Source organism: Pleurodeles waltl, chromosome 4_1 (assembly GCF_031143425.1).
Source record: "Pleurodeles waltl isolate 20211129_DDA chromosome 4_1, aPleWal1.hap1.20221129, whole genome shotgun sequence".
Classification (NCBI taxonomy): domain Eukaryota; kingdom Metazoa; phylum Chordata; class Amphibia; order Caudata; family Salamandridae; genus Pleurodeles; species Pleurodeles waltl.
The window spans coordinates 411596743-411617284 of NC_090442.1; positions in this window are offsets into that span (position 1 = coordinate 411596743).

A 20542-nucleotide genomic window follows, 5' to 3' on the forward strand; every position below is an offset into this window, starting at 1 on the left:
GTTATCCTATGGGAGAGTTAGGCCTCACAGTAATGAAAAACATATTTGGGAGTTTTTGACTACCAGGGCATGCAGAACTTAAATACAAATGTCTTACCTTTTAGATACAGTGCACCCTGTCCTATGGGTACTTCAGAGCCTACATTAGTGGTCACTTATATTTAGTAAAAAGGGAGTTTTAGGCTTAGAAAAAGGGTAATTTTGCCAGGTCACACTGGAAGTGTAACCTGCTCATGCACAGGTTGCAATAGCAGCCCTGAGACATATTTAAAAAGACATATTTACATATTTGGGTGGCACAATAAGTGCTGCAGGCCTACTTAGTAGCATTTAATTTACAGGATCTTGTTACTCCAAGGAATCTCGAAAAGCAAGTTGGCTAGTCCCCTGTTCAAGCCACAGGGACATAACGGGCTTCTTCAATGGCGACGCATCTTTGCGCAGTGAGACCCAGCCCTCCATTGACTCGGACCCAGTATGATGCAGTGTGTCCTCGATGCTGACGCCTCTAAGCCCTTGCAAGCTTTGGTGGCTTCTTCGACGTAGCCCGATGCCAACAGTGGCACAGAATGACACATCTTTCCCCCTATGCCGATGCAGTGCAGTGGAAGTCTTCACAAGCCCCACCAGCTTTCTCGACAAAGGCGCAGGATCTCGCCATGCAGCTCTCCTCCACTCTGCCTCTGTGTGATGCATCTTGAAGCTGGACCGCTCATCGCTGCTCCTCATTAAAGGTTCCTTGACACCAGTTCTACTAATTGGATTTTTGCAATTTTGGTGTCAAATAATTTATTACATTTTACTCTATTTTCTAGATTGATGTGGGATTTTTCTTTTGTTGTGTTTTCACTTTATTAGTGTTTGTGTGTAAAAAAGCAGAGTTGAAAGTAACCATAGTATAGATGTATAGATGTGTTTAGAGAGTTTGACAACCATTATCAATACCTTTGAAAGTAGTTTGAATCATTTCTCTGTCAGCTTTCTTGTCTGAGCAACTTCTTCCTGAATATGCTTGCTCTTTTTTTCATATCTGCATAAATGATTGTAGCTGTAAACCTTTTTTTCTTTAGCGGATGTGGTCCTAAATAAATATCACTCAAATCCATAACTTCACTTATTTTGACATATGTTTTTTTACAGCATTCAGAGTAGATCATGACAGCCACCTCTGACACAATTCTCATTATAGGTAGTCACTGTCTTAGAAGGATATGTTATATGTAGGGTCTGGGCTTTTTTCTAACAGATCTGTACCTTTAGACCAAACCTGTGCATATGCATATTAATATCTATTGGCCATAAGGCTATCACATCTGAAACAAGCAATGTTACATTGTAAGCTTCTTTCTGACCCATCTCATTCAAAACAATAAGTAATGTTCTCTTTCCATCTCCAAACTGCTACACATGTCAAATTATTTCTAGCAATTGATGTATCTTTAAATCTGAAACAGAAGCGAAACTCATAATGGTGGTGAAAGCTTCGTTTAAAAAGAAATTCTCTCAGAACTTGATTACCAGGGAGTAATTGAACACGGCGTAGCTCCAGGGAACAAACCCCTGCTCCCATTAACTAAGCCAGATCACTCTAGTCTTAGATTATAGGCACTTAAATAGCCACAAACACACATTTGCAATAGAAAACTCACACAGTACAGCATTAATTAACAATATTGTCTGGAAAAAATATAAAACAACCCTAGATATTTCCAATGGTTTGTTCTGCCAAAACAAAGCACTTGAAAGCAGGAATCTAACCGCCTTTTCTGCGCTATTTTTGCCAGTTCCCCCCAGGGGTATGAGAACAGTCCAGGGCTGCTCTATGTCCAAGTAACATCAGTTTTACATGATATTGATCCAGAAGCATTGTCCTATGTCGATGACCTACATCTGATGGATGATGACTTAGCCCCTCATTTAGCCAGAGTAGATCACATTGTTTTGAGATTTGCAAAACATGGCTACAAATTAAATTTTAAGAAAAAAAAATTGTCTTTCTCAGTGTTCTGTTCCTAGGATACAAGTTATCAAATGTAGGTAAGAGTCTGGCACTACACTTCTTTGAGAAGTGGGCACAGTTAAAACCACAGAACAACATTAAAAAAAACTGCAATCCTTGTTAGGATCCTTAGGTTTTGACAGAACCTACATACCAGATTATGCACAACGCATAAAACCTTTGTACAATTTAATTCAGCCAGATTATTACAGCAACTACTGAATATAACAACACACACAAATATCTGCAGTTCAGATGCAAGGAAAGACCACTGGCTCAGGGAAAACATATTATTATCATCATCCCAGTCCCAGCCTTCGAGACTGTCACAAAGGCTAGTGTTCCTAATGCAAAAGCCTTACATCCTAGATGGACACTATGGGCAACTTCCATGACTGCCACTGATGTAGATTATGGCCCTCATTACAACCCTGTCGGTCGGTGATAAAACGGCGGTAATACCGCCAACTGACCTGCGGTAAAAAAAAATGGAATTATGACCACGGCGGAAACCTCCAACACAGACAGCCACTTTAACAAACCGACCGCCACGGAGGTAGCAACAAGCACCGCAGTGGTAATCACCAACAGCCAGGCAGAAAACAATCTACTGCCCACACTATTATAACAGGCCTGTCCGCCACCTTTTCCGGGGCGGTACCAACGCCATCAAAAGCACAGCGGAAACAGTACACAGAAGGGAAACGACTCACCTTTGGAGACTCAAGGAAGAAATACAACATCATGGAGCCCGAACCGCAGGTGTTCCCCATGCTGGCCTGCCTCCTCCTACACCAGGAATACCAACGCCGGCTATGATGACCACGGTGAGTACTGCCACCTAGCTCACAGGGGAGGGGGAAGGAAAAAGAGTGACACACACACGCAACACCCCCACCCCCAACAACATACACACAACCACATTACTTATTCGCCCCCTACCCCTCAGGAATAATGCAAGGACAAAATGATTTTAAGAAAGTGAGTGTAGTAATATAAAATACTAGAAATATGTCCTCAAAAATCAAAACCGTATTTACGGATATACAAATGAAGGGACTCTGCCCAGTCTATAATGTCCGTGGGGCACAGGACCATATCACATAGGCCAAGGCCCCGCTTGACTCCTGCCTCAATACGGAGAGAACACTGCTGGGGCATCAGGTCAAAAATATACAGGCACCTCAGGGGTAAAAGGAAGGGGGGGCACCTCAGCCGGAAGATGGTACAACACCACTGCTCCTGGAGGGGGCTACATGCCCTCTGCTTGGTCCTGGGGAGTGCAAAGTCACAGTCTCCCAAGTGGGTGGTTTGCCCACTGCTTGGTCCTGGGGAGTGCAAGGCCACAGTCTCTCAAGTGGGTGGTTCGCCCACTGCTTGGTCCTGGGGAGTGCAAAGCCACAGTGTCTCAAGTGGGTGGTTCGCCCACTGCTTGGTCCTGGGGAGTGCAAAGCCACAGTCTCTCAAGTGGGTGGTTCGCCCACTGCTTGGTCCTGGGGAGTGCAAGGCCACAGTCTCTCAAGTGGGTGGTTTGCCCACTGCTTGAACCTGGGGAGTGCAAGGCTACAGTCTCTCAAGTGGGTGGTTCTCCCACTGCTTGGTCCTGGGGAGTGCAAGGCCACAGTCTCTCAAGTGGGTGGTTCGCCCACTGCTTGATCCCGGGGAGTGCAAGGCCACAGTCTCTCAAGTGGGTGGTTTGCCCACTGGTTGATCCTGGGGAGTGCAAGGCCACAGTCTCTCAAGTGGGTGACTTCTTCCACTGTTTCTGGAGAGGGCTTTGTGTCCAGTGTGCTTCATCCTGGCAAGGATGCGGTAAGTGGATGCCTTCTTCCACTGTTTCTGGAGGGTGCCTTGTGTCCAGTGTGCTTCATCCTGGCAAGGTAGGGGTGAGTGAATGCCTTCTTCCACTGGTTCTGGAGGGGACCTTGTGCCCAGTGTCCTTTATCCTGGCAAGGAGGGGTTGAGTGGATGCCTTCTTCCACTGGTTCCGGAGGGGGCCTTGTGCCCAGTGTGCTTCATCCTGGGAAGGATGTGGTGAGTGGATGCCTTCTTTCACTGGTTCTGGAGGGGGCCTTGTGCCCAGTGTACTTCATCCTGGCAAGGAAGCAGTGAGTGGATGCCTTCTTCCACTGGTTCTGGAGGGGGAAAAGGGCCCAGTGTGCTTCATCCCTGGCAAGGAGGGGGCGAGTGGATGCCTTCTTCCACTGGTTCTGGAGGGGGCCCTGTGCCCATTGTGCTTCATCCTGGGAAGGATGCGGTGAGTGGATGCCTACTTCCACTGGTTCTGGATGGGGCCTTGTGCCCAGTGTACTTTATCCTCGGAAGGATGTGGTGAGTGGATGCCTTCTTCCACTGGTTCTGGAGGGGGCCTTGTGCCCTCTAATGCAGCACATGGGGAGTGCAAGGTCACAGTCTCTCACCTGGGTGTCAGATCCACGAGATTTGCTGTGGGAAGGATGCATGACACCCCATGCATGCATGACTACAGTCCATCCGCCGGCGGCAACGATTGTACAGTGGTGGCAGTGCCGGACGGCTGCCCACTGGGGCTGCTGCTGCTGCCAGTGGTGCTGGTGGCGGTACTGCCAGTGGTGGGGGGGGGGTACTCCATCCCTTCCCCTAAAGCCTCGGACGGCTAAAGCAGCATGGTTGGTAGTGGGGGCTTAGATCCTGTCACTGCACTAGGCCTCCTGTCCCTCCTGCCTGCAGGGGCAGGCCCTTTGCCCTTGCCCTTGGCAGCTGGTGGTGCCTTCTTACCCTTGGCAGCTGGTGGTTGTTCCTTGGCAGCTGGTGGTGCTTCCTTGGTCTTGGTAGCTGGTTTTGCCTTCTTGCCCTTAGCAGCTGGTGGTGCTTCCTTGGCATTGGGAGCTGGTTGTGCCTCCTTGGTCTTGGCAGCTGGTGGTGCCTCCTTGGTCTTGGCAGCTGTTGGTTGTTCCTTGCCCTTGGCAACTGTTGGTTGTTCCTTGGCCTTGCCCTTGGCAGCGGGTGCAGGCACACTGCCAGTGCTGATGGGTGTGTCCTTGGAGCCGCTTACACCTGCAGTACCTGCCGAAACTACAGTGGCCATGGACTGGGTGGCTGAGGTGCTGGCCTGGGTTCTGCCCACCCTGGCCTGAAGTGAGGGACGGGGGGGGGAGGTGCAGGGAAGACGTCAAAGGTGAAGAGGAAAAGCTTTTTAGGGACACTGGGGTGGGAACAGGGGGAAGGTTTGGGAGTGGAGGAAGAGGGAGTGGTTGTAGGAGGTGTCTGCTGTGTTTGGGTGCAGGTGCATGGGCTAGATGCTGTTGTGAGGTGGATGGCTATTGGGTGACTGAGTGCTTGTGTTTGTGTACTTTGGGAGGAGGGGACACAGACACAGTGGGAAAGGACCCTGCGGACGTGGGCATGGATGTGGGGGTGGTGACTGCCAGTGAGGGGTGTGTAGTGATAGGCGTGATGGTGATGGAGGTAGTGGATGAGGATGTAGTGCGTGCAGGTGTGAGTGGAGACACAATTGGGAGGGAGGTGGACGAGGAGGAGGAGGAGGAGGAGGAGGGGGACACAGTGGAGGCAGTGGATGTTGGCATGTCTGATTCTGGATGGTTCGTGTGAGTGCCAGTGTGATGATGTGTGCTGCTTGTGTTTGCTTGAGCCACTCCTGTGTGTTGTCTTGGGTGCATGCTGGTCTGATGGGGTGCTTGGGATAGGCTGGGGTTGAGGGGAATGGGACTGGGTGTAGAGGAAGTTGGAGGGGGGAGGCTAGAGACAGGGACAATGGCTGCCATCAGGGAGGAGGCCAGAGCCTGGAATGATCTCTGTTGGGGCGCCACACCAGAGTGAATGCCCTCCAGGAATGCATTTGTTTGTTGCAAATGCCCTGTTAGCCCCTGGATGGAATTCACTATGGTTGACTGCCAAACAGAGATGGATCGCAGGAGGTCAATAGACTCCTCACTCAGGGCAGCAGGGCTGACTGGGGAAGGGCCTGAGGTGCCTGGGGCGAAGGAGATGCCCACCTTCCTGGGTGAGCGGGCACAGGAAAGACACTGAGGGGCTGCTGGGAGGGTGGTGCTGGTATGGGGGATGGCAGCTGTACCTGTAGTTGGGGTGGGCACAGAGGTGTCCGCCACCAGCAGGGAGCTTCCATTGGAGGAGGTACCACTGTCAGAACTGTCCCCTCCAGACTCTGCAGTGGTGCTCACCTCGTCCCCCGTCCCACTAGTGCCCTCACCGTCGGTGGATTCGGCCTCATGGGCCTTGTGGGATGCAGCTCCCTCCGTTGCCGGTGCCTCTGCTCCTCCGCCAGATGATGCTAATGCACATGACAGGGTGACAAAACAAAAAAGGGGGGGAGAGACAGAGGATACACTTGGTCAGTGCCAGCAACACCACCACCGTTGGCGTACACAACACACAAGGAACAGCCCTATGCACTATGCGATGCACTACCAGTCACAATGCTAGTCACCAGGCCATGGAGAGTAATGCTTAACGCCAATAGCGGCATACCTGAGACCCACATAACCCTGCCCAGTAGTAGATGCCCACTAGTAGGTTTGGGGTTGGAGTGCGACAGACCCTGCCCAACATGGGACCTACTCTGCAATGTTCGACCTGGCCTAGGGACACCCACAGGCTCACCCCCCCCCACCCAGATAACACCCCACCACGTGCAATTTGCAGATTTTTAACCTGTACTCACCCCCTTGTGGCTGTTGTGATGCCCTCAAGCGCCCATCCAACTCCGTGTAGGCCACAGCCAGTATGCGGAACATCAGAGGGGTCCGGGTTCGACGGGCACCTCTTCCTTGTTGGGAGGCCATCCCCAGCAGGGTCTTTGTCATCTTCCTTGCCCAGCGTCACAGGTCCTCCCACCGTTTGCGACAGTGAGTGCTCTGCCTGTCGTAGAACCCCAGAGTCCGCACATCCTTGGCGATGGCACGCCATATACCCTTTTTCTGATGGGCACTGACCTGCAGACAAATAAACATAGATAAAAAGGTATCAATCATACCGTCTGCCCTGCTACACCCATGGCCCACCATATCCCTCCCATTCCCTTACGCACATACATTGACCACCATACATACAGCACTCTGCCCAGGACCCCTCAACCAGCCCCCCTTACACGAGACCTTCGCATACAGCACTGCATGCATTCATGCCCACAGTGTACTCACCTGTTGGTCTGGAGGCCCATAAAGCAATCGGTACTGGGGTAGGACCCCATCCACCAGTCTCTCCAACTCCTCTGAAGTGAAGGCTGGGGCCCTTTTCCCAAAGATTTGAGCCATGGTCGCTTCCAGACACAGGTCACACCAGCACTTGCAGTGTAGGTCCTCTCCTGTTGAAGGTCAGGTAGCAAGTGAGAGAACAGATAGAAAATGGTGGTCACGTCCGCAGCAGTGCGTACCGTCACCGCCGGCGTACATCACTATTGGCTACTGTACCCCATAGGGCCCAATGATAACCAGTGAGGAGTTGCACGGCGGTTCTTGACCACCTCCCACAACGGAGCACAACGTCAGCGGAATACCTAATTTCCACATGTCCCTCCACACAGGACAGGCATCCACCATTTCAGGGGGTGGGCAGGCCATGGCACATAACTGCGTCACAGCAGACATAAGCACATTTAGGGACTACACGTATACATACTGTTTCTGTCACAACATGCAATGCATTTTACTCTGAGGAAATGTTTGAAAATGACCAGCTGATCACCATTTTTGCCCTCCAGATTGCAACCACTGAGGATGATTAGGAGATGGAGTCATCCCCCCATGTACAGGCCCCTGGTGGACTTGGTAACAATGGAGGACAGGCACATTATCCTGATGATACCCTGAAACCAGTCCCAGGATGCTTGTTTCCGGTCCAGGGCGGACCTGGCTTGGCAGTTCAGGCTGGACTGTTCCCATGGGGAACAGGGTCAAGACTGATTTGCATATGGCTGGTTCCAACCTGGGGTGGCATGGTGAGCAAAAGAACGATGGATTAAACCCTTATCTGTGACTGGGGGTGAGTGTTTGCATTGCTCAGCACTCCGTCCATCATCCTTTTGTGTTGCTAACATTATCCTCACCTACAGACAATCCAAGAGCTGTGTGCCCAATTGGAGCCAGACCTGATCTCAGCTATCCGTCAGCCCACTGGTATACCCCCTCTTGTCCAAGTCCTATGAGTGCTACATTTCTTGGCAAGTGGCTCCTTCCAAGTGACAGTGGCCATGGCAGCAGGGATGTCACAGCCAATGTTCTCAATAGTGCTGACCAGAGTATTGTCTGCCCTGATTAAACACATGGGCAGCTACCCCCATACCCACCCCACCCCCAGAGAAATGAACAGGTATTCAGAAATCGGAAGAGCTTTCACTCAGTGAATGTGCAGATAGTGTGCCTTGCAGACCAGTACATCTCCCATGTGAATGCAAAGTATCCTGGGTCAGTGCATGATGCCTTTATCCTGAGGAATAGCAGCATTCCATATGTGATGGCTCAACTCCAGAGGCACAGGGTGTGGCTAATAGGTGAGACCTGGTACCCAGTTGATGTAGGTATATGGGTGTGGGGTTGGCCCTATGGGTGAGTGTCTGGCTAACAGCTATCCCTCGATATTTGCAGGTGACTCTGCTTACCCCAACCTCTCATGGCTACTGACCACAAGGGCAGAGGAACGTTACAATGAGGCACATGGGCGTACAAGAATAATTATTGAGTGCACCTTTGGCCACTTGAAGGCCAGGTTCCGGTGCCTCCATCTGACAGGTGGATCCCTGTGCTACTCACCAAAGAAGGTGTGCCAGATCATCGTGGCTTGTTGCATGTTGCACAACCTTGCCTTGAGACGCCAGGTGCCTTTTCTGCAGGAGGATGGGGCTGGTGATGGGCGTGTGGCAGTGGACAGTGACGAAGAGGAGACAGAGGATGAGAATGTGGACAAACAGAACAACTGTCATACAACAGTACTTCCAGTGACATATAGGTAAGACACTGTAACTTCACCTTCCATTCCAGTTTTGTGTAGTGATTTGTCTCTGGCAGGCTGCTGTTCCTACTACTAGGGCCACTTACTGTACCCTTTAACATGTCTGTTCACAGATATTTGTGCCCTACTCTGGCTCCTGATGTATTGACTGCAGCACATTACAGGTCATACCTAGGTATACATAACTGTATAGTCTAATTGCAATGTCTGCAGATTGTTAAACGATCTTTAAATCATTTGACAAACTCCATACTTGTATTTTTTAAGAGGGTGTTTGTTTCAGTGCCGAGAAGTAAATGGGGTCTTATTTCCTGGCGGGGGTCTTGGCAATGTTCTCTGGCTCCTGCCTGGATCACAGGTACCGTTTGTGTGGTGGTTCTCCTTCTACAGGGGGTGGGGTGCTGGTGGCCTGTTGTTCCTGTGGCGGGGCCTCCTGTCCACTAGCGGCGGCGGAGGTGGAAGGCTGTTCATCAGTGTGGCTAGTGTCAGAGGCCCGTTGGTGTGCCACTGCCTCCCTCATGGTGTTGGCCATGTCTGGCAGCACCCTGCAATGGTGACCAGGGTGGTGTGGATATCCCTCAGGTCCTCCCTGATCCCCAGGTATTGTCTCTCCTGCAGCCGCTGGGTCTCCTGCAACTTGGTCAGTGTCTGGCCCATGGTCTCCTGGGAATGGTGGTATGCTCCCAGGATGTTGGTGAGTGCCTCGTGGAGAGTCGGTTCTCTGGGCCTGTCCTCCCCCTGTCGCACAGCAGTCCTCCCAGCTTCCCTGTTGTCCTGTGCCTCTGTCCCCTGAACCGTGTGCCCACTTCCACTGACCCCAGGTCTCTGATCGTCCTGTGTTTGTGGGGTGTCCTGGGGTCCCTGTAGTGGTGGACACACTGTTGATTGACGTGTCCTGGGGACAGAGATATGGGCCTGCTGGGTGGGTGCTCTGCTGGTGTTTCCAGAGGGGGGAGACTCTGTGGTGGTATGGGACTGTGGCTGGGTAACCAGCTGTCCGGAGGTCCCTGATGGGCCACGTTGGTCATTCAGATCCAGGCGTGCAGAGCTGCTGTCATCACTGTGGGACTCTTCTGTGGGGGGACTGGATGTTGCTGGCACCTCCTCTCCGGTGACCTGTGGGGATGTAAATGCAATGTTATGGTTTCTGCATGTGTCATTTTGTGCCTGGGTATGTTGCCCTCTATGGTTGTTATTGCCATGGCAGATTGGCCTTAGTGAGAGTTATTTGGTGGGCTAGGTGATTGTCTCTAGTGTGCATCCAGTGGTGATGGTTGTCCAAGCAGGTCTGTGATGGGTGTCCATGCATTGGTGGGGCATGCAGGGCTTGGAATTGGGCTGAGTGGGTTGTGATGGTGGGGTGTATGTGAGGTGGTGGAGTTATGGTGGTGAGGGTAGGGGTGGGGGTTTGTGATGGCATGCAGGTAGAGGGGGTGAAAGTAGTAAAACTGTGACTTACCAGAGTCCAGTCCTCCTGCTACTCCTGCCAGGCCCTCAGTGAACAGTATTGTCAAGACTTGCGCCTCCCATGTTGTTAGTTGTGGGGGAGAAGGCGGGGGTCCACCGCCAGTCCTCTCTACAGCTATCTGGTGTCTTGCAGCCACAGAACGCACCTTTCCCTGTAGGTCGTTCCACCTTTTCCTGATGTCATCCCTTGTTCTGGGGTGCTGTCCCACGGCGTTGACCCTGTCCACAATTCTCTGCCATAGCTCCATCTTCCTTGCAATGGAGGTCTGCTGCACCTGTGATCCGAATAGCTGTGGCTCTACCCATATGATTTCCTCCACCATGACCCTTAGCTCCTCTTCTGAGAACCTGAGGTGTCGTGGTGCCATGGGTCTAGTGTGAGTGGTGTGTGTGAGGGTGTGTGGGGTGATGTGTTGGGGTGTGTGCTGTGAGGTGCGTGGATGGTGTATGGGTGATGGTGTTCTGTGGCTCTGGGTCTGTGGGTGCTCTTGGTGTCTCTCTCTCTCTCTGTTGTAAACATTTTTGTAGTCGTGAAGGGTTGTGGGTAGTATGTGTGGGTGGGTGTGGTGTGTGTGTGTCAGGTGTGTGTATTTTGAATTTTCCATTGTGGTGCTGTTTTGTATGTGTGTGTGTATTTTGAGCGTGGCTGTATGTACCGCCAATGGTTTACCGTGGTTGAATGTCCGCTGCGGTGATTCGTGGGTCATAATGCTGTGGGAGTAGTTCTGTTGGCGTAACGGTGTGGGTTTTGTTACCACCATTTTATCACTGACCTTTGGGCTGGCGGACTTGTGTGTGTGTGTTTGTGTCTGTATAGTGACTGATTTCTATGTCTGGGTCACAATATGGGTAGTGGTATACCACCGAGGTCGCGGTATGTTGACGGCAGTCACCATGACGGTAAGCGGGACTTACCGCCAATGTCATAATGAGGGCCTATGTGTTTGACCCTAAATTGCAAACTCAAGAACTTATCCTGTACGAACTAGAATACCCCTTGCCCACTAACATTTTGCCTCTTGATCAGTATAACTATAGTATTTACACTGACCGTTCAACTGAAACTGCTGTAGGTACCAAACATCAATTCTCGAAGCTTGCAAAGCTGTTTAATGAGTAATGAGGGATGGAGAATTTCACATTCAACAAACTTTCATGCAGTCCCTTGGGGATTGCACTGCACAGCTAGCTGAACTAAAATCTTTGATTCTGGCACTGGAACATGCAGATCGTTAATTCCCCACCTTATAGTGTGCGATTCGTATTACGTTGTCAAGTCTTTTAATGAAAACTTGCATTATTGGCACCTAAATGAACTCAGAGACTCTAAAGGAAATACTTTCAAGCATTAAGGGCCAGATGTATGAATCTGGACCATTGCGATTCGGTAATTGCGATTTTTAAGAAATCGCAACTACCGACTCGCAAAGGGCCCTGTATCACATTTGTGAGTCGGTAATTGCGATTTCTTAAAAATCGCAAATGCAATTACCGAATCGCAAATTGCGATACAGGCCCCATTTGCAGCTATGGGCCTGTTAGCCCATACCTGCGAATTTTTTGCCTTTTCGCAAATTGCGATTTCTGAAACAGAAATCGCAATTTGAGAAAAGCAAAGGGCCTGGGTGCTGGGGGCCTAAGGCCCCCTCTCCTGCACCCCATTTTTTTTTTGGACATGTAAAGGACACACATGCCAAAAGGGCATGTGTGCTTTACATTCAAAATTTAAAAATGCAGTTTTACTGCATTTTTAAATTTTGCACCAGGTTACCACCTGGTTGCTGTACATGGTATTTTGCACTTTCAAAATACCATTCTGCGAAAAATTGCAATTTGCGATTTTTTGCAGAATAGCTTTGCGACCTGGATTTTGCGAATTGCAATTTGCGATTCGCAAAATCCAGGTCGCAACGCAGAAAATCGCAAATTTTGCGATTTTCGGTATTTGGTCTGCGAATGCATTTGATGCATTGCAGACCCCGATTTTGCACTCGCAAACGGCCGATTTTGCTGTTTGCGAGTGCAAAATCGGATGATACATCTGGCCCTAAGTGCTTTGAGAAAAGGTAGCAGAAATCCAGGGCAGTCTGCCAGTGGCTCTTACAGGCTGTAGGGAATTCATTGGCTGATGAAGCAGCCAAATCTGCAATCATTACTGCAGCTGTAGCTGCAATAACTAGTTCTCATACGAGGGTGAATGATGAAATACTGGCTGCTGTGAATGGTTTGGCTAACTGCATACCTTTGCCAAAAGCATATCCAGCAAAGTATTCCTAGCACTTAAGTGCCCAAAACATTCCTTATGTAACCTTTCAAGGGGTGGGTGATCCCCAACCAAGACTGCAGACTAGAATTCATTAAAGCATCACATGAGGGGGTTGCACAACTGGTGAGGCGGCTGCAGTTTCTCCGCTACAAAAAACGTTATTAGTGGCATGGTCTGTACACACACAGACCAAGCAGTGTATTGGTTTATGGGGCTTAAATTAATAATCTCAAATGCTCTTTGTGGTTGTGTGGGTATTTAGGCAGATCAAAGGGTAGTGTTAAGCATTTGTTGTACACACACAGAGTCAATAAATGAGATACACACTCAAGAAGAAACTGGACGCCAAATTAGTATAATAACAGATTTTTGCATTAATTTAGGCATGAAGTTCTTTTGAGTTAACAGTATTTAAAAATACAGAAGCACAGCTGTCTGATTCAAGGCATGAGCCTCAAATGCTGTAATGTTATCCTATCGTATAAACATGCACTGCAGGTATACTTCCAATCAAGTTTGGGAGTTGCTCTTCTGGACTTAAGGTAAGTAGGGGCCATAGTCCTTAGAACCACCAGCAGTTTCGGGTTTACCTGCCCTGGTGTGTCTCGGTGCAGAGGTGCTAGTCACAAGGGTAGCCTCAAACGCTACTGAAGCCTATGGAGAAATCTATAACAAGAATAAGCCTGCAAGTGTGGACTCGGGGACCATCCGGTGGAACCCAAAGGGGGGCTCGACTCTTGAGGGTCTATGTCACAAGGGTGCAGTGTCTGTAGGCTCGGACTCGGGCTGTGGGGCTCAAGTACAGAGGTGTTGTTTTTACGCCGAGACGTGTTGGAGGCTCTCACTTTTTAGGTCGACCTGGAGGTGAGAAAAAAACAGTACAACAGGGCCATTCTTGGTGATGCTGATGTCCCACGTCGGTAGGTCTGTCTTGGCTTTGTTGTTGTCCAACCAAGATACCTAAGAAGCCTGGGCTGCTGCAAGGGCTCTGGTACCACAGATATTAGTGCTGGAAGGCTCCTGGAGAGTCTAGTGTCTCAAAACCTGCTGGTTAGGTGAGGCTTACCTCTGAGCTTTAGGAACCATCTCCTGAGCTGCTGCTGTATCTGTAGACCCGATGATCAGTAGATCAGTGAACTGGACTTTGCAGGCTGCACGGAAGGGGCTCCTCCACTTCAGGTGAGATGCCTGGTTGATGAAGTGCTGGCAGGCCTCAAAGACTTTGAGAGGATGTACAGCTGCAGGACAAGTTGGGTCTTTGCAATTGTTAGGACAGGAATAGGCAGGCAAGGTTTGATGCCAAAGTCCGCAGTTGTCACCTGGTCAGCTCTTTGTCCTTCTTCTTTTATGCAGACAAATCTGAGTGTCAGGGGTCCTCCTAAATACTTAATTTAGAGGTGTTTAGGGGAGTGTAGGGTATTAGCCAATTGGCTGCTTACCCCGGGGGTGACTACACCCCACAATCCTGACCCAAAGTTTCTAGTTCCATCAAAATGGTGGAACCCTTGTGGAGCACATCACGCAGACCACTTTTGTGGTGTGACTAGCCTGGAGATGCGACATGACTACTGCACAGCTTATTTCCCACCTGTCCTGGTGCCAAATGGGCATTGGGGCAGTGGTTGGTATTCTCCAGGTCTGGAGGAAGCCGGGGTCGGCTTTGAAACCTCTGGCCTTGCATTGCAGATTTACTAGTCATCCTGCTGGAGGAGGTATTAACACCTTCTCCAGAGCAGGCATTGTTTCCTGACTTGTAGAGCGCTGGCTCTCACTTAAAGGGAGTCAGAAACTCATCTGTAGTGGCAGACTGGACAATACCAGTAAGTTTTAGGGGGGCACCTCTAAGGTGCCCTCTGGGTGCATGTCATATTAAATCCAATACTGGCATCAGTATGGATTTGTTAAGACAACGTGTTTGATGTCAAACGCCATAGGTTTCAGTAAAGTCATCATGTAGCTGGGGAACTTGTGATGGTCAGTGTCCTATACATATACTTAAGATGGCTTCCCTGTTCAGTTGTACCAGCTAGTAATTGAACTAGTCAGCTCAGGGCCATATCTGCTCATACAGACATGCCCTCACCTGTAATATAATGCACCCTGTCTTAGGGTTATAAGACTTGCTTTAGGGGTGACTCACATATATTATATGCAGTGACTTGAGCAAGGCACACAGTGAGTGTGCCATGATGCGTTTTCATAAAACGGTGTGTACCATTTCATGCATTCTGCGATGGCAGTCTGCCTGTGTGTGAGTATGGGTCCCTTAGGTTGTCCTAATACATGCTTCAGTCCTTAGGGACCCTCTTTAGTACCCATGCCCTAGGTACCAGAGGTAACATTTACTAAGGACCTGTGTGGGTGCTAAAGTCCTTCCCAGTTTGGTACAATTAGACATTTACCTTAAAGGGGAAATAGCACTGGCATTGGGGCCTGAAAAGAGGAGGGGGGGGGGTGCTCCTGCAATGTCCCAGATCTTAATAGTCCTGGTGAAGTAGCTGCAGAATCACCCTTTGACATAAATTAATGTCTCACTGTCTTAGAGGAAATACAAGACTTCTGAGATATGCGTTCTACTACTCATACTACCAAGGGTTGGATTCCAAAGGTTGACACTCTAGTTCGAGAAAACATTGCAGTGAAGAAACAATGTGGCCCATCATACCATGCACCATTGCCAGCACTTGGAACAGTGATCTTGCCACCGCTTGCTGGCTATTAGGACAAGTGTTTTGTCTCCATTTATCAAATTAAATTGAATCATGTGACTGATCCTGCACAGTAGGCACCGAGGACTCCTGGGTAGTTCCCTGTCCTCTATCACTACCATGCTGGAAATACCACTTCAAGCTTTGAACAACACCAATAGTGTTTCCCCTAGGTTGGGGAGGGTGGATAATGAATTTCTGTTGATTCCAGTTACCACTACGAGGACACGAAACACATCAGAAGTGAGTCCACAGTTGTCTACTACTTCACAAAGCAATACAGTTGTTTATAAGGAACCACCTTTAGAGGCTTCCATCGTTACTCTTTCGCCTGCTGAGGCTCCTGTTGTCACGCAGACTGCTTCTGAGTACTTTGTCGACATTGTTGGCTTCTTATTTGATTCTACTGACACTTGACTTTGACATACATAAGCTTTTTCACCGGTTTAAACGCACTTATCTGATCCGTCCATGGTTCTGATTGTTGATTAAACTGGCCTTGTTTGCTCTTTTACTGTGGAGTGGATTTGTGACTGTTTTCTTCTTGCTTATAAATGGCCATTATCTTCCTGAGTGCTCTGCTGTTGAACTAGTAGATGAAGTACTGAAGCCTCATTTGTTTGGCCAAAAAGTATGAAGAAACTTGCCCTGTGTGAACATTTCTACTTTTCCAGTTCCTGATGGGATTATTTGGGGTACGGTTTCATATGATATGTTTGGTCTTACTGAAACAGTTCAAATTCCATATGTCTTTGAAGTTTGGATGGCTGATGTAATCACACCAGGTGTTGTGTCTGATGATTGGGATGTGAAACCAACTCTGCAAATTATGATGAAATGTTTTGTTATCACTATGTTCACCATTACCTACATACATCTAGCAAGCCACATACAATTTTTAATTATACACAATGGGAACATCGCCCAACTCCACCATTGGGGAGTTCTTAAACATAGACAAATTCACATATTGTTCGGGGCATGACACTTTATATTCTGTGTCTTATTTTCAAATTACCATCACCAAAACCAAGGAAAAGCATGCTGACTGCTACCAAATTACTGTATTCAAATTCATTTGTTTCCCGTGTAGCTGTGAAAGGCTACGAATATTGGAAATAAACTGTTGATTTATAATAATTTTGAGGAACAAATCATTGACAAGTGCAGGGCATGGATTCATTACCGGTGATTTTTCTGAATGGCACCGTTCATCAGACAACTTCCCTAGGTCTAGAAAAAAAATTAACAAATTAATATGCCCAGTATCCCTTTGAATGTAGAATTTGACGATAGGCAAAGTCTGGTAGATCACACAGAACATCAGCTCAATGGCATAGTTAAAAAGGTACATTTAGTTTATCACTTTCTGGTCCCAACAGGTGAATATTGTGGCCAGTGGACACAAATGGTTGTCATGCATGTTTTATACATTCTTTGCAGGGTTTTAAAGCAAGTAGAGTGGACCATTATTGTATCAGGACTCAGCACACAGGGATTATCCATACATATGGCACAGGGAAGCTATGTCAGCAGTAGTTACAATATTCCACTTTGTCAGCAGTAAAAGAGCACCTCTCCGTCCTGTCTGATTAAATGAATTTGCAAAACGTCTTGTAGGTCCTAGATCACCACGCTTCAAAAGATTCTTGTACGCAGTTTACAATGAGATCTGGTAGCTTTCTCAAATGGAAGCTACTGCTCATGTAAGACAGATAAATCAGGCTAATTTGGAGAAAGCTTTGGCTGTTGATAACGGAATTAATACATTGTCCACTCGTATTTACACACTAAACAACATTGTTGACATCATATAAACAACATGACTTCTTTATAGCATGGACAAAGTCAGCTTAGATGCATAATGCAATGGAGTTGGACATTAGAGGTTCAGAAATCTAACCGCTTGCCCTAGAAGCACGGGAATTCAAGAGTTATTCTTGCCTTTTAATTTTACACAGAAACAACAGATAATGACAAAGAAGGGTGCAAAATACACAATGCTTAATATAAAAAAAAGTTGCCTTTCATGGTGGCTGAAACACCATCAGCATTGTGGTTAATACATGGAGTTATCGCTCTGCAAATTTCTGCATTTCAGTTTATATCATGTTTGAACATTTTCCGGTAGGCAAATTTGAGGCTTATGGGGAGTTTTATACACAATGTATGGGAATTACCTTTTGTTTACAAATGTATGATCGGGGAAAAGGAAGTCTTTCTCAGTGGAAGTGATAGTGAAAATTCTGTAAGCCCCTCATTTTTTGTAAACAGATTTTATTAGCATTTATCATGGATACATAACTTCGCTACATACCACTGGGTGATACAAATGCATGTAGCTCTATAAAGCATTGTACATTCAGCGCCAAAGTCAGATTCAGAATAATCCCAGCAGTTTAAAATCTGTTCCACTTGTGCCAGCTATAATCCTGAATAGGTGCCTTTAGACCGATGTGGTATAAGGTTGACCCCTCTCACCCCCTGTAAACCCTCCCTTGCAGTGACAACCATACCCCCTCCCAATCCCGCCCCATCTCTTTCTGCATTTGCTCAGTGTGCTGGTAAGTGTATAGCCTTTCCTGTGTGTGTCATCCTGCATAATGTACCTAGTCCTTGTGGTGTGGATCGTAGGTGCCCCTGGGGTTGTCCCCCTCAGCACATTGTGAAAGTGTCAGGGAGGTGTCAAGGGAGTCTAAGGCTGGTTCCTTCATACAAGTCGCCAGATGGTCCTAGGCCCTGGCTTTGTCTAGTGTACATAAGCCCCTTGCTGCTTCTTGGAGGAGAACCCTACCCTCAGCCTCTGCCCATTTTAGTAGCGCATTCCTCCACGTCACTAGGAGGGGGGCCCTGGGTGATCTCCAGTGCAGTGTAATCTCTCTTTTTGCTACAACTAGGGCATGGTCAATGAATTTGGAGGTGCCTTTGCGTGACCTAGGATGTGGAAGGATCCACAAAAGGGCCACTAGGGGGGGGGGAGGCAGGGAATCTTCTATGGGTCAAATCATACCTGCTTTGGAACACTTCTTCCTAGTACCCCTCTACGTGGGGCATGACCACATTATATGGAGAAAGTTTGCATCCTGTTTCGCACATCTCGGGCATCGCATATCCTCAGCGCCAAACTGCTGGGATATTTTGAGGGGGGTGAGATACGCCCTGTGAAAGATGTAAAAATTAATTAGTTTAAAGTGTGCATTTCTGGAGACTCACCATGTATGCAAGGTGATTCTGGCCCATTGCACCTCATCAAGGGGAGCACCAATATCAGTCTGTAAGGCACGCATTGCACAGTGTGTGTAACACGTCAGTGACCAAATTGCCATTTTACTTGAAGGGAGTTCCCGTCTCCTCGATTTGTACAGTGTTTCAGCTATTGTCGAACAAAAGCTACTTGATCATGAGCAGGTGTCCCTTATGTGATACTGTTTCTCAAATTGTGATCTGCTGTGGTAAAGTAATCTCCCCGCACGCATGAGATTAGGTTAACAAGTTTGTGGTATTCCATTCACACCTTAAATGTTAACTTTGACGTGGTGAGCAGACTAAAAGCACTATTGTTTCAGAAACACATGGCGATTACATCTGCCTATGAAACATTTAAATTGTAAGAGGTGAGGTGATATCAACTTTCTAAGACATTTGGTGAACTTGTGAGTTGCATTTTTAATGCTTCTAACACGGTGGGTGTTGTACACTTTAAGGCGAATGGGTCTGTTTTTTTCAGCACTATCCAGACTGCCTTCAGAGTAATCACATCCTTTATACTCTATTTTCTAGTGTATTGGCAGGCATTCCACTCATCTTGTTCTTAATTGGTGGAATTTTGCTACTTTTCTTTCTACTAAACAGTAGATGTCACATTTCAAAGCCAAATGGTAATATAATTACTGCACGTTCTTCTGTGTCCTGAGCGCATGATACAGTACTTTGGTGAAGTAAATAGCAGCTGGTCTTTCTCTTCTTGACCAGTATGGTTCTACTGCACACAGCCTGTGTTTTGCTGTCTTTAGTGCCCTTTTGAGTGAGCACTGGGTATGTGCCTTGCAACGCAATGGGTACTATCTACGCAAATCAGCTCCAGATATCTTTTCTTGTAGCTCAACAACTGTGGGCATTGCACAGGATGCTACTTCCTCAGAGGAGGCTGAGGCTCTCAATCATGTCTGTTCCTTTGACTTACTCACCGAGGCTTTAGTGGTTATGTTGTCCGCAGATGTGGGATCCCACTTGGATTCCATCTCCACTGATGTTTTGGATGACATCATGGCTGCCTCCAATGACTTATAAAATTCGGCCATAGTTTTTAATCAAATTGATGTTTTAATTGGCTCATTTTTAATTGTTTGCACTGCTTTGTGGTGTGAACATTGTAATGCCTTTTAGTATTTTATATGGCTTTTCTTTTAGAATGTGCCTTTCTCAGTGGCAAGGGCAGTTTGTTTTGAAGACCACTTGGACCCGAGTTAGTTCCCCCTGTTTTTAGCTTCATTTTATATTTCATATTTTATTCGTTTTAGCTATGTTGCTATTAACCATGACATATATACACATTTTTTACCTGATATTTTTCTAGGAAAATGTGTTAGGAATTGCTTGTTTAGTTAGGATTTGCACAATGTATAATCAGTACTTTCTGTTCAAGGCTGGAAACACTGTTCTGCACACTATATCCTAGTTCTTATGTTTGCCGTTGAGGCAAAAGCTTTTAACAGCTAGACACACCATTGCATCAGAGTTGTGCTTCAACACAGTATGGCTTTATTATATAAATAAATGGTGCACTGACCTGGAAGGGGCAGAAGTCATTCAAGCCACGACGTCCTGGGACAAATGCTATATTCGACATGCAGCTGTGCTGGCGCTAATGTACCAGCCCTGAGAGGATTGCCATGGACATTTCAGGCCGACTCCTGACACTGTCTTCAGGTATGGGGCTAGGTCTAATCCCTTAGATCAAGCCAGGCAGAAGTGTACACCTGCTATGCTCTCAGCATAGTCTTAGTTTTAGGTAGGAACATCTAGAACCATATTCAACATGGATGGATTGTTTATTTTGTTTACCATGGATTTAATTCTGATTACATTGCTTTGTTTTATCTGCCTTATTATCGCAGCTCATTCTCTTCCAAAGTC